The 14,293-nt window shown below is 49.8% G+C and overlaps 2 protein-coding genes across 9 annotated transcripts in view; one reads left to right on the top strand and one right to left on the bottom strand.

The window, feature by feature from the left end:
* CARMIL1 (capping protein regulator and myosin 1 linker 1) overlaps positions 1–14,293 on the top strand; it is a 309,417-nt gene that overhangs the window by 89,235 nt on the left and 205,889 nt on the right. The window contains exon 1 of one of the 8 annotated variants that reach the window (XM_042937732.1): positions 13,775–13,937. The exons of the other annotated variants lie outside the window; for them this stretch is intronic. The gene's annotated coding sequence lies outside the window, so the exon portion shown is untranslated. Of the gene's footprint in view, positions 1–13,774; positions 13,938–14,293 lie in introns of those variants that run through there. 8 annotated transcript variants of the gene reach the window in all.
* Positions 1–14,293, bottom strand: part of LOC122219490 (cytidine monophosphate-N-acetylneuraminic acid hydroxylase) — a 337,267-nt gene that overhangs the window by 311,677 nt on the left and 11,297 nt on the right. Inside the window, exon 3 of the mRNA XM_042937739.1 lies at positions 12,685–12,975. The gene's annotated coding sequence lies outside the window, so the exon portion shown is untranslated. The remainder of the gene's footprint in view (positions 1–12,684; positions 12,976–14,293) is intronic.

The raw sequence follows: 14,293 nt of genomic DNA, 5'->3' as shown, positions 1-14,293 counted from the left end.
GCAACCATTTCGTGATGGGATCAGTGCCCTTCTAAGAAGAGCCCGGAGAGCTAGCTTGCTCTCCCCCTTTGCTGTGTGAGAGGGGGCGAGAAGGCGTCCCTCCGCAAGCCAGGCGGAAGGGCCCTTGTCAGGAACTGATTTGGCCAGCACCTTGACCTTGGACATCCCAGCCTCTGGAATTTTGAGAAATACGTGTTTGTTGTTGAAGCCACCCACTCCGTGGTATCTGTCACTGCAGCCGGAGGTAAGATAGGATCTGTAGGCCAACAGGAAAGGCATCTGCCCTTCGGTCTTCCCTTATATGTTTAAGAGCTGTGCTGCTGTCCATCACATGGTTTTCGTAACTTCCCGTCATTCTCGAGTCTTTAAAAAGTGTTAGCTGCTGGAGACCGAGGTCAGCCGGGAGGCCCTCGATCACTTTTCTTTGAAGTCTAGAATGGAGTCTTTGCTGGAGGTGAATATCGGTCTTTTTTATTCTAGACACTCTGAAACATGAATCACGGTGCTGGGAATACTTGAGTCAGCAGGTGAAGGGAAAAAGGCAGTGAGTTCAGTGTCTGCCCGGTGATCAGAGCCAATTAAGCAGGGAAAGGCAAGCCAGCGCCGGCGTGGGCAGCAGCGGTGACGCTTTCGTCTGCCTTGTTCTCAGGACGCAGGACTGGTGCTCGTTACGAGAGGTGGTGCATTATCAGCGGAATGCAGCTGAGGGACTGGGAATCGGCGAGCAGGCAAACGTCTGAGTTTTCTGCACAGGGAGAGCTCCTCCGTGAGACTAGCCAGCCCTGATGGCTCTGGGCGCTAGGCAGCTTTCCACGCGGTTGTTATAAACAGATTTGTAAGATTTTTCCGGTGGCCAGTGCCTCCTTTCAACAAAACGGGCTTAAAAATATTGCAGAAGGGGAGCACTGCAAAAATAGTAATTCCCTAGCTCTGCTATGAACTTTTCCCTAAACTGGTCATTATGATTAGGCTTACTGGCCTTGCTACATTTGTCATTTTGAAGTCTCCTTCTGTAATGATAGATACCGTCAGGGCACGTTAGTAGGTTCGTCTCCCGGTTTCTTGTAAATCTCCAGCATATGCCTGTTATTAACTTTGGCAGCTTTTTTAAAAGGGAGTTTTTCTAGGCTCTTTACATTTATAAAAGAAACAACCCGGATGACTCTTTCAAAAGTCACGTTTTCTAGGGACGCCTGGCTGGCTCCGTTGGTTAAGCGTCTGACTTCGGCTCCGGTCATGACCTCAAGGCTTGTGGGTTCAAGCCCCGCGTCTGCCTCTGTGCTGACGGCTCGGAGCCTGGAGCCTGCCTGTCTCTCTGCCCCTCCCCAGCTCACACTCGGTCTCTCTCAAAAATAAATAAACATGAAAAAAAATTGTTCTTTCAAGTCACGTGTTCTGGCTTTCATTATTTGCGTGTTTTCCAACTTGTGAAAGAGATTTTGGGGTGGTGTAATTGGAGTTGAAGTAAACGCATAGACCTGACATAAATCTGATGGTATACTTTATAAGAGATGTTTTAATTCCTTTATAGGTAGCTGTTCTCTGCAGGGAGCACTGTGTTTCAGGATTGTTCACCAAGTGTTCACTGTTGGCCACTAATAATTCCCTAACTGGCTTCACATTAGGGGTGTTGCCCATAGGGCGCTATACTTCCCAGGCCATCTTTCCGGAGACCTTTGATGATGACACTGCCATGCCTGAGTGCAGAGCCCAGCTCTGGACATTAAAGGACAAAGGACCACTGTGCTGTCCGTCCCAGGATGTCGGAGTGACGGGGGACCGGATAGGCAAGAGCTGGCCGCAGCCCGGGGGACCTTCCCTTGTGGGACCTCAGATCTCCTCGCTTCCCTTCTCGCACAGCTGTCCACGAGGCATGGAGCTCTCACACAAGACGATGGGTTGAAGTTGGTCTGGAATTTGACTCTTCCCGGTCTTTTTAGGAACCATTAGAGTTTTCCTGTTCGGTAGGATAGCCAGTAGCCACACGTGGCTCTTTAAATTCAATACATTAATGATAATGAGATAAAATTACAAATTATATTTAAAGCCACATCGCAAAGGCTCGAGAAGGCACACGTGGCAAGTGGCTACATGTTGAATAACACTGCAGGTTCAGACGCTGACCTCGGGAGAGATGCAGTGACATGCCCCAGGCCACACAGCCAGTCAGTGCAGAATCCGCTGTTTGGACTGGTTGCCCCATTTTTTTTTTTTTCCTAGCCCACGTAGTCCTTCAATTTCGGGCATCACAGCTTCAACTAACACGTTCGTCCTTGGAGTATCCACATCCTTCTCCCAAAGTCTCTGGGAGAGACTCAGTAACTAGAGTTAGAAGTTATTTCTTAGTACGTAATCCTAGTTTTACAAATATTTGTGATTCGTGTTAAGCGGTTTTGCGTGAATGCGCGGGGACATCGCGTGCGGTGTGGCGGTAGTTTGCCACGCGTGCTGTACCTTGCGAACCCCGGTGTGCCCGTCACGTGGGTCTGCGTGGGGATCTGGGATCCCAGGTAGAGGAGTTGGACGGGACTTTTGAAGGTACCTAGTTCAATTCTGCACACACGTGTACAATATTCTCGGCAAGGCTGTTGATTTTGAGAGAGCTTCTTCATTAATGAGTTCACTTCTTCCCACAGCTTCTGATCCATCTGGGGTTTTCTTTGTTTCAAGCCAAAAGGTTCTTGCCTTTGATTTTGACACATGGGTCCTCGTTAGCTCACAGAAAAAGCTTGCCCCCTCTGACATGTGCAGCCTTGTGAATATCTGAAGCCTTCTCCTGTCAGTCTGTGTCTTCTCACCTATGTGCTAGGGAGACCTGGTTCCTTCAACCCTTCCTTATGGGACCTATTTTGCAATCCTCTCACCGCTCTGTTTGCTTCTGTTGGACTGACTCCGGGGCAGGGCTCAGAGCTGTGTTGGGAAATTCCACTGTCCATCTGAATGGAGGTCTTGGCTAGATACATTTGGAAAATCTCAAGTCTCTCTTGAGCGGAAAAAAAAAAAAGTCTACTCTTATCCACATGTAGGAAATCTATTGACTTAGTGTCTTTGGAAAGAAGTAATAGGGTTGTCTGTAATAAAGATGTATTTATGACTTCTGTAATCAGAAAATATTATATAATTTTAATAGCAGTAAAGCTTCTCTTTACCATCACTATATTGGGGTAGAATTTGGATGTAGTGAATGCAACAAAAAAATCACGTTCCCAGCAGTGAGAACAATGCAGTAGAGCCATATTTAACTCCCCGTGACGACACCTGTCAACTGTGCGACCCTCAGCACATCTTTGAGTCTGCTCTTGCCTTTGTTTTTTCTTTATTTTTTTAATGTTTATATATTTTCGAGACAGAGAGAAACAGAGCATGAACAGGGGAGGGTCAGAGAGAGAGGGAGACACAGAATCCGAAGCAGGCTCCAGGCTCTGAGCCGTCAGCACAGAGCCCGACGCGGGGCTTGAACTCACCAACCATGAGATCATGACCTGAGCCGAAGTCAGAAGCTCAACCGACTGAGCCACCCAGGCGCCCCTGCTCTTGCCTTTGAATTGCTGCCGTGGGAGTGGTGTTTGGAGTAGGTTTCTTACAGGATTTGTGTAAAGTTTAAAATGTGTGAACACAAAGGTGAGAGAGATTTCTGTAAAGACCATGACCCTTCCTCATCGATTCAGCGTTATGAACTTGTATTCACAGAGAAAGAGGCCTGATGGTTGTGGTGATGGCACACTGTTCTGCACCAAGTGCTGCGCTGCTAACTCAGTTAACGTTTGTAACGATGCTAGGCGCCCGGTGCCGTGATGAATCTCCACCTTACAGAAGAGGAAACTGAGGCACAGAGCGGAAAAGATCTGCTCGGTATCCCACAGCTGGTGAGGGGCAAAGTCAGAAAACTGGTAATCACTCTGGTTAGGTGAGGTTTTTTTTTTTTTTTTTTTAGGCTGTAGAACTAATAGAAAGGAGACGCCGAGGGACCGCTTGTGCGTACGAAACATAACCTCCGCGTTTGACTGAAGCCGCTACTGTGGCAGCCAGTGTGCCAAGAGCTGGGTTTCTGCGGATCTCCTCTCACGAACTGATGCTATAATATAAATGGTTTTACTGGAATAGTTAGAAATGAAGAGTTTCCGTGAAGAAAAGTGATATTACGTACCTAATTTTGCTGCAGAAAACAGTTGCTTTTTTAGGGCGTTTGTGACAAGCTAAGTGACTCCGGCAAACAAACATCAACTCTTTGGGAGCGAGCGTCTTATCATTTGCCGATTTATTTCCTTTTGCCTTAGCAGCAAGTAGTTTGGGGGAAAGGTATTGAAGATTATTTACTGTAACCACAAAATATATTCTTTTTTAAAAAATTCTTTTTAATGGGGCGCCCGGGTGCCTCACACAAAGCGTCTGACTTTGTCCCAGGTCATGATCTTGCGGTTGGTGAGTTCGAGCCCCGCATCGGGCTCTGTGCTGATGGCTCGGAGCCTGGAGCCTGTTTCGGATTCTGTGTCTCCCTCTCTCTCTGCCCCTCCCTCAAAAATAAATAAAACATTAAAAAAAATAAGAAAAATTCTTTTTAATTTTTTTTTTGATAGAGCAATTGAGAGAGAGAAAGAGCATGAGTAGGAGAGAGGGAGAGAGAGAATCTCCAGCAGGCTCCACGCTCTCTGAGGAACGTGACGTGGGGCTCGATCCCACGACTGTGAGATCAGGACCTGAGCTGAAGCCAAGAGTTGGATGCTTAACTGACTGAACCGCCCAGGCGCCCCAACCATAAAATGCATTCTGATTAATGGTAGTTCTTAGGTGATTTAGGGCCAAATGTGTCTCATTCCATCTCCCAAGGCATCGTATCATTAAAACAAAAAATACGTTGTCCTTTCAGTATTTTTTCCTTTTTAAACTTTTTCAACATTTTTGTCTCGGTTTACCAGCAAAAAGTACAAAATATGACCTCGATGGAGGGCCATGTGCCCAGCCACGTATCGCGCCTCCCTGGGAGGGTGTGGACGCGTTTCTGTGTCGTGCTCCCGCGTGGGTGTGTGGGTTTGAAGCCGGTACGTGTGCCTAGTCTGAGGCGCCTAAAGCTAAGATGCAGATTTCAGGGCCCCTCCGGGAGGACCACAGCCGAGTGAGGTTAGGCCTGAGAACGCGTTTGGTGGAAAAGAGAGAGAGTGCCTAGGGAAGGGAGGCTCCAGAAAAGCCAGCCGTGCAGCCGCCCTTAACCCAGACGTCCTTCGTCCTTCCGCCCTTTGCTCAGCAACTCCCTGAGCAGCCCAGCAAATACCACCAGGCTGTGCACTTGACGCAAAAGCACAGCCCGCCGAGAAATGACCTCTCCACGTGCACCGCGATGGCCGGTGCCTCCGTGACAGCCAGTGGCGAAAGCGCGCGTGGAAACCACCCTTTCTGTGGTTGGCGGTGACCACTGCCGATTCCATCGCTCGCCCTCTGCCTCCTCAAACTCCTCGTCTGCCCCAGACCACGCTCAACGCGCCCCCCTTGCTGTAACTGCTAACCTCCCACGCTCCGTCTGCCGCCATTGACCCAAGCCATCCAGATTCCTATGCTGGGTTCAGGTTTATTTCCTGCTGCTGTCGTTTAGCGGACACTTGGATGATAGAAGAATGGGGGTGGGGAGGTATATTTTGTAAGCGGTCAGAAAAGAGGTCCCGTCTCCAAATGCTGGGTTACTGCAAGAGGGGAGTCTCTGGAGGAAGAACTGTGTACAAATCAACGAACAAAACAATGATACTCTTTAAAAAAATTTTTTTAATGTTTGTTTATTTTTGAGAGAGAGAGAGAGGGAGACAGAGCGTGAGCAGGGGAGGGGCAGAGAGAGAGGGAGACACAGAATCCGAAGCAGGCTCCAGGCTCTGAGCTGTCAGCACACAGCCCGACGCGGGGCTCGAACTTGTGAACCGCGAGATCGTGACCTGAGCCGAAGTCGGACACCCAACCGACTGAGCCCCCCAGGCGTCCCGATCTTATTCTGATACGCGTGGGACTTTGTGTCTCCAATGGCAAGAGCCAGCGATACTCATAATCAGGACCTCCGCGAGTTCTCAAGTAGGGGTGATTCATTTGTTTGTGCTTAGAATTCCCAGCCACGGTATGTGCTGCTTTGATGACCCAGTGGCAAAGGAGCATCTTTAGTCACGAAAACTCACAAATAGTGAAATGGTCGGCATATGTGTTAAGGTAATTTCTCTCCTCCCCCCCCAAGATCTCCTCACATAGGAAGTATCAGTCGGGCCTTTAATTTGAGTTCCGGTGAAGTGCTTGGGATGATAGACCGGTGCGTCTTTTAATTACTGACTAGGCTGTTGCTTCGTGGACAGAGGCTTCTTACTGAAAGCTCCATGTTGCCGGGGCCCCTTTCTGTGTCGATCACAAGCGGAGGACCCGGGCTTGCTGCATCCTGGTGACGAGAGGGAAGATTTACACCAGGCAGTTGTCTCTCTTTCCCGCCGGACAGTGCGCTGAGTGAAACGTGACGCGGACAGGCCCTTGGAGGCGCGTACAAATTGTTGCTCGACATGAGGAGACTTTGAGGAACAAATAAGGTGATCGGTGGCGTGAGCCCCGCAGCTTGGTCTGGGGTGGTGGCCGGAGGGGTCGGCCGTGGGAGGCTCGCCCCGTTGGCTGCTGGCGGGCACGTGGGTTTAGAAACGGAGGGATGCGGGTTCAGAGTCCCACTCCGGTCCGGGTCGTCGGGGCAAGTAGGTCTTGGTTTCCTCACCTGCAGCCTGAGCGCGATGGTACCTTTGTCACCGGCTCAAGCGCGGTAAGGTACGTGCCTCCCCGTTCCTGGCTGATGGCGGACTTTAGAAATGTGTCCCTGCCTCACTTCCCTCCTCACAGGCAGCGTATCAGAGGAGGAGGACTGGGAACGGGCGTGTGGAGAGAAGGCATGCCTCTGATAGTTCTCTGAACAGCTCAGGACGCGAGGCCGGCGCTCGAGGCTGGAGAAGGGCCTGGGTCTCCCGGCTGGGTATTCGTTCCGAGTGTACCTGCCCACGAACGGTCCCGGCTTCCCGTCTGCTGGAGTGTGGGTGTCGGTCTGCTGCAGAGTCCCTCTGGCCAGGGAGGCCGATAGGGGACCCCAGGGGCCTTCTGAGGGGGGACGGTGTGTGTGTGTGTGTGTGTGTGTGTGTGTGTGTGTGTGTGTGTTGACGGGGTGTGAGTCAGGTTCCTGGAAAGCACTGTAGACGGGCAGAGGTTTGTAGTCATGTCACAGGTACCGACTCCAGGTATCGAACCAGCCCTCGAACATTCGGGCGGCCTAAGGAGCTGGCTTCCAATGAGTAGAGAACGCACATTCTGTTAACTTTCGAAATTTGAGAATGGTACTAACGAACCGTGAAGAGGTGGTCTGGACGGACCCTGTTCTGGGAGGGTCCTTCATGCACTTTGTTCGAGAGCTCGAACATCCCATTCTGCCTGGAGGATGTTTCACTTCTGATTTCAGTTGATTTATTGGTGGGACAAGGGAATTCAATTTTTATTTAGTCCTGCCTTTGAGACAGCCACTGCTCCCGTTTGAACCGTGACCCTTACTGTCATCAGCCAGCCAGTGTGCGACGTTGTCGTCGTCGGCTGGGCTCCGTGCCAAGGAGCTTTTTCCACACACATCCTCTCGTTAAATCTCCACACTTGTTAGGACTAGATACAGCTCTGTGTCCACTTACAGCCAGGGAGGGGAGGCCAGGGTGGGGGTGGGGACCAGGTGATTTGCCCAAGACCCGGTTAGCCCGCGGCGGGGGCGTCCTGAGAAGCACCGCACCTTCGGCCCTCCGTTACGTCTGCGACAGTGGTCGGCTTGCACAACGTCCGCGGAACGTCCCTGCAGCTCCTGTTTCCGTTCCTCTCTTCCTCTCTGTCTGTCCCTTAAAATCCCCACGCAGCTGGCGCCTGGGGGTCTCAGTCAGTCGAGCGTCCGACTCTTGACTTCGGCTCAGGTCTCGATCTCTCGGTTCGTGAGTTCGAGCCCCGCATCAGGCTCTTTGCTGATAGCGCAGAAGCTGCTTGAGATTCTGTCTCTCCCTCTCTCTCTGCCCCTCCCGTGTGCGTGCGCGCTCTCTCACTCTCTCTCAAAAATAAATAAACTTGAAAGAGAAAAAAGAAAACAGCATCGTCGTCGTCCTCAGGCGGCGTGTAAAATGCCCCCGCCTGTGTATGGCATGTTGAGTTATCGCTCAGGTTGGGCAGTGGTTAAATGTGCCTGCTCACTAACAGAGCCCAGCAGCTCAGACTTGCCCAGAATGCGTTTTCAAAGACCACGCTGACCGAGCCATCCTTAGGAAGCCTTTCTAAATTTGCAAGAAGCACGAATTCCACAATTGATGATACGGTTCTCATTTTATACATTTCCCAAATAGCGACTATACTCTTGGCCCCAAATATAATTGGTATATTTTTGCCTCGTTCACAGGAACCGACACGTACTCAATTTTAAATTATCTTAACGGCTCATGTTGGTTTTTATCTTTGCTTTTATGTTGTTGGGCCTCAGCTCTGATTTAATAGTGTTGAGGGATGTCGTCACGGATTTTAATGTCCTTCCTATGGGGGAAATTACACTGTATTAAATTATATGTGTAATGTATATATATAATTGTGTTCCATAAATATAACAGCGTCCTATGGTTCGTCATGCAGTATTTCACGTATATGCACACACATACATGTATATATAAGGTCGATGATCCTCTAATCCTATAGTTTCTAGAAACACACGGTAGTTAAAAGGTAAAGAGACGCGGCACCATCGGTCAGTTTTAGGTAACGCGGGCACTCAGGCTTGCTGGCTTGGAAAATGAACAGAATTGCGTTCTTTTGAAAGTATCAGTGTTCCTGGGACTTCGTTTCCTCATTCTCAAAATGAAGGAATTTCACTGACAGCTTCGAAGGTCAGCTCTAAACTGATTGAATTGCCATGTTAATCTCCTGGGCCCTGCAGTTTAGTGGTATCACTGGGGGTTAGCGTGAGTGTTTCAAAAGCAAGATTAACTGAGAGCTCATTCTCCAGCTGTTGGCTGAGGAGATTAGTCAGGAATGTGGCCCTGTCATTTGGGTCTGTTTGCTGGCGGATAAGGGAACCCCCTCACGCGCGCGGGGGCCACCTCGCTCATCGAGCCCCAGCCTAGCCGGTGCGTGGCTGTCACCGTCCAGATGGGGGGCCAGGCTCTGGCCAGACCTCGGGGGGCCTTGTTGGGGCACGTGGAAGGTCTGAGACACGGCTCCAAGAGCAGTACTGTGCTCGTGCAGACGGCATTTTCCAGAACGGTTCTGCCAGCTCAACTAGGATTTGGGAACGAAGGATTTGTGTCTAGTTTTTTTTTTGTTTTCTTTCCCTCCCCCAACTGCTTTCCCTGTTATATGTCTTCCCAATTCTTGGTCTCCTTTCCCAACCAACCTATAAAGATACACTGTAAGGGGCTCCTGGGCGGCTCAGGGAAGCATCTGAGTCTTGATTTCAGCTCAGGTCGTGATCTCACTGTCATGCGTTCGAGCCCCCCATCGGGTTCCGTGCAGACAGTATGGAGCCTGCTTGGGATGGATCTTCTCTCTCGCTCTCTCCCTCTCCCTTCCCCCCACTCTCAAGATAAATAAATAAAAACTTAAAAAAAAAAAAAGATTTACACTGTAAAATTTAGGACTGCCGTTAATCTCTCTCTGCCTTGATTTCGTCATCTGAAAAATGGTGTTAGCTCACAGCAGCCCCTTCCCTCCTCACTGTGATCTTGGGAGGAAGAATGCGCTGACGGATGCCGTCAAGTGCCTCGATCCGAGGGCGGGAGAGTAGTAGTTCAGTTATAATAAGAACGTCCTGTCTTTATTTTTCTGTGGCCTTTGAAATGCCCGCATTGAATATGCTTCGGGGGGGGGAGGGGGAGATCTCATTTTGAATGTCATTGACAGAGTGATGGCCTAGAAGATATTAAAGAATTGCAAACAAAAACTAAGAAATTATGTTTGGAAACTGTGAAGAGCAAGCCATTCACTGTTTGTTTTCAAATATGTGCAGAAGTAGAAGTAGACGCTCGCTCTGGGGCATAATGAAAAGTACGATCTTACAAATCGAAGTTGTACATATCCTTTTAATTTAATCACAAGGGAAAAAGTGTAACGTATAGTTTATGGATGTAGAGTGATTTTTTTTTTTCTTCAGCGATGTAGCTAATCCGTATGGCCACTAGCCACAAGTAGCTATTTTATTTAAAATTAATGAGAATTGCATAAAATTTTAGTGACTCAGTCACATTAGTCACATTTTAAGTGCTTAGCAGCCACACGTGGTTACTGTGTTGGAGAGGCCACATGTAAAGCATTTCTGGAAGGTTCTATGAGACAGCGTGAGCTATCTTAGAGAAGCCGTGAGCAATGGCAGAAAAACATCCCCATCCTCCTCCTTCCCGAAGCTGTGTTTTAGAATTCAAATAGAATCTTTGGCTTAATGTTATTCCATTTTAACTGTACGCTTGAAATTATTGAAGAAGGCACAGCTCACTCCAAAACATCATGGATTCGTTTCTCTACTTGGAAAATCCTGGAACCAGTTCTTGGTTCCCCAGTTGCACGTCTTCCGTAAATATTTTTTTCTTTACTAGGTAACGTATTACCTGGACCAATCTAGTAGTCACTTCATCATGGACCGCCCCGAGTTGTTATGTAATTATTTCATGGGTATAAACCGAACTCTTACCTTTAGCAAAGTAACTAACCCCTTATATTCCAATTTCACTTATCCACACGTCCACTTGGGCTCTACCATCAAAGGATGTCCAGAATCCAGCCACTTGTCAGCCACCACTCCCAGGGAGTGGTGGTCCCAACCACGATCATCCCTCGTGATTTCCTGCAGTCGCATCCTGACCGGGTTTCCTGCCTCCCCTCTGGCCCTCTTACTCGCTTCCCCGTCTCTTCTCGACATAGAAGTCAGAGAGCTCACTTTCAGTGTCTGGTCATGTTGGTCTTGTGCTCCAAACCCTCCAGTGGTTTCTATTCCAAGTAAAAGATAACATGTGGTGGTGGCCTGCAAGGCCTCTCAGCTCTCGTGGCCCCTCACCCCTCCTTGTTACCCCTCTGACCTCACCCATGCTTACTCTCTGCAGGGCACAGTGGGCTCTTTATCCTTCTTCTCCCGTAGGCATATTCTCGCCTCAGGGCCTTTGCTTTTGCTGTTTCCTCTGCCTGGACTACTCTTTTTGTTTTTTTTTTTAAATTTTTAAAATATTTATTTAATTTTGAGAGAGAATGAGCAGGGGAGGGGCAGAGAGAGAGGGAGACACAGAATCCAAAGCAGGCTCCAGGCCCTGAGCTGTCAGCACAGAGCCCGATGCGGGGCTCAAACTCACGAACCATGAGATCATGACCTGAGCCAAAGTCGGACGCTCAGCCAGCTGAGCCACCCAGGCGCCCCTCACCCAAATTTGTTTTAAAATTTTTTTAACGTTTATTATTGAGAGACAGAGAGAGACAGAGCATGAGCAGGGGAGGGGCAGAGAGAGGAGGAGACACAGAATCCGAAGCAGGCTCCAGGCTCTGAGCCTTCAGCCCAGAGCCCGACGCGGGGCTCGAACCCACAAACCACGAGATCATGACCTGAGCCAAAGTCGGATGCTTAACCGACTGAGCCACCCAGGCGCCCCGTGCCTGGACCACTCTTGCGGGAGACAACAATGTGGCTCATCGCTTCACTTCCTCTAGACCTATTCTCTGTCACTTCAGAAGGAGGTGTCACCAAACTGTTTACAAATGCCACCTGCCACCCCCACTCCCCAGTCCCCACACGGCAATCTTTGTTCCCTTTCCTAACTGTCTTTTTCTCCATGATGCTTATCGTCATCTGGCGTTCTGTCCCTATGTTTTACACATTTATTTCTGTATAGTCTGCTCCCTCTCAGTGCAATAGAAGCTGCTTGAAGGCAGGGCTTTCTGCCTTTTTGATCTTGGCATCTCGTACAAGGTAGGCACTCGACAATTGTTTCAGGAATGAGTGAAAAAAATACTCCAGTAGTTAACGATAATTATGATAAATGCTACACACACACACACACACACACACACACACAGAATGGGATCGGGTGGTGCATTTACAAGAGAATTCTGTTTTCTGGAAGCGAGGAGTGCTAACATAATGGAAATTCGTTTCGCAACAGAAACCCAAACACGCATCTTGCAGCGTGAGCCTGCCTCACCCCTTCCTCCCTGGGCTTACTCTGGTTTCAGGCTCTGCTTTCCGGCTTGCTCTAAAAGTGCATCAGTCCCCCTCCTTCCCGCTCTTGAGGGGCCGCACGGGGGGCGTTTGAACCGGGGCCCCGGGGGCCGGACGTGGACCACTGGGGGAAGGGGGAGGACGAGGGACTGGGACGGTGGCGGGCCCGTCCGCAGAGCAGCCAGCCCTGTGCGGGCATGCCAGCCCCCCAGCACGAGGCGGAAGAGGACGCCCTGGGTTTGGGGGCCGGGCTGCCGCTGCTCTGTGTTTGTTCTAAGGTGGCAGGGGCCACGTGCGTGGGCCTTGACTGTGGTTTGCTGCCTTGAGGGTGGGGGGGAGTTGATGAGTTTTGGAAATAAGATGGGGAGGCCCTTCCCCACGCCGCCAAGTGGTGATGCCAGACTGGGGCGCCCTACCTGGCACAGGGGGGACGGGGGAGAGCTCGGGAGTGGCCGGGAGCAGTGAGGCTGGGGGGCACTTACGGTTTGCTTGTCCTCCCCGAGGCCCGGGGGCCGCAGCGCTGCTCACAGAGCCTGGACTTGCTGTGGAAGTGGTGGCCGGGTAGCAGGTGTTTGTGCCTGAGCACGTGGACTTCTCACTTCCTGCTTTTGTGCCAAAGCTGATTTTGGCTGGAAAGGCTCCATCCCCGGGGTTTCGCTTTATCCTGAAACTCTGAGCCGTTTGGCAAAATGCTGCGTGGGGTTCTTTCATAGATGAGTGATGCCTCTGTGTCTGCTGAGCCTGCACTTCTCCAAAAGCAAATCTCATTTGATCTGAAATTTCAAGAAAGAAAAACAAGCTATTTTTTTTTATTTAAAGAAGGAAAAAGTTTCCTCTCTTTGACTTGACCTTTGATTATGCCTTGGGTTTTTTTTTTTTAATGTTTATTTATTTTGAGACAGAGACAGAGAAAGAGAGAGAGAGAGAGAGAGAGAGAGAATCTCAAGCAGGCTCCATATTGTCAGCACAGAGCCTGTCGAGGGGCTCGAAGTCACGATCTGTGAGATCATGACCTGAGCTGAAATCAAGAGTTGGACACTGAACCAACTGAGCCACCCAGGTGCCTCTATTATTTTTTTTTTAATTTTAAAATTTTTTATTTATTTTTGAGAGAGAGAGAGCGTGAGTGGGAGTGAGAGAGAGGGAGACACAGAATCTGAAGCAGGCTCCAGGCTCCGAGCTGTCAGCACAGAGCCCACCGTGGGGCTTGAACTCACAGACTGCGACATCGTGACCTGAGCCGAAGTTAGTCGCTTAACCGACTGAGCCACCCAGGCGCCCCTCTATGCCTTTGCTTTAGAAGATAGGTTCCCTTATGTTTAAATTTTCTATTAATTGTCACTAAAATAATAACATGAGGTTACTTGTGTGTTTTGTATAAAGTCTGCCTCAACAGTCCCCCGACCCACTCTTTCTAAATTGTTTGGTTTAGTGGCTCGAACTCTGTTGCCTTGTTGGCATCCGATCAAGGGCAGACTCAAGATCCAGAAAGCCATGGGAGAGCTGAAATCATTTACGAAAGCAGATTTTGCTTACCCTGCCTCCGTTGCTGGAGGTGCTGACACTCCCAGCCTGCCGGGGGGAGGGGGTGGTTATCAGATCTGGAACCCACTGTCTGCGGCGAATTAGTGAGTGAAGAAGTTCTTTGAACACAGTAGGCGGGAGGCAGGATGTCGGCGCTTCTAAACTGTTCCACTGCGAGCTTCTCTCTTCTTGCTTGTCTTTGTTTTGACAGGTAAGTTGGGAATGAACTAGCAGATGTGTTTGAAATGGGTCGAGGTGAACTGCAGACAACAGGTTTTCAGGTACTTTCCTTCCAGGATATGACGGTTCAATGGGAAGGATGTGTCAGTTACGTGGCCGGGCGCAGGAATAAAGAGGCAGACGTGAAGTTTTAGAACCAGTTTTATAGACTGTAGCAGCAGCCTTTTGCCTCCTAAACTCCTGAATTTTCCCATCCGGAGAGGGGGTGGGGGAGGGCTGTGCTTCCTGCCGTCATTACTCAGCAGATACTTGAACCCCTGCTTTGCGCCAGGCACTGGGAAATGTGGCTGTGAATAGGACAGATGTGGTCCCTGCTCCCAGGCCCCT

This window comes from Panthera leo, chromosome B2, assembly GCF_018350215.1.
Source record: "Panthera leo isolate Ple1 chromosome B2, P.leo_Ple1_pat1.1, whole genome shotgun sequence".
Classification (NCBI taxonomy): domain Eukaryota; kingdom Metazoa; phylum Chordata; class Mammalia; order Carnivora; family Felidae; genus Panthera; species Panthera leo.
This window is presented reverse-complemented; position numbering and strand designations above follow the sequence as displayed.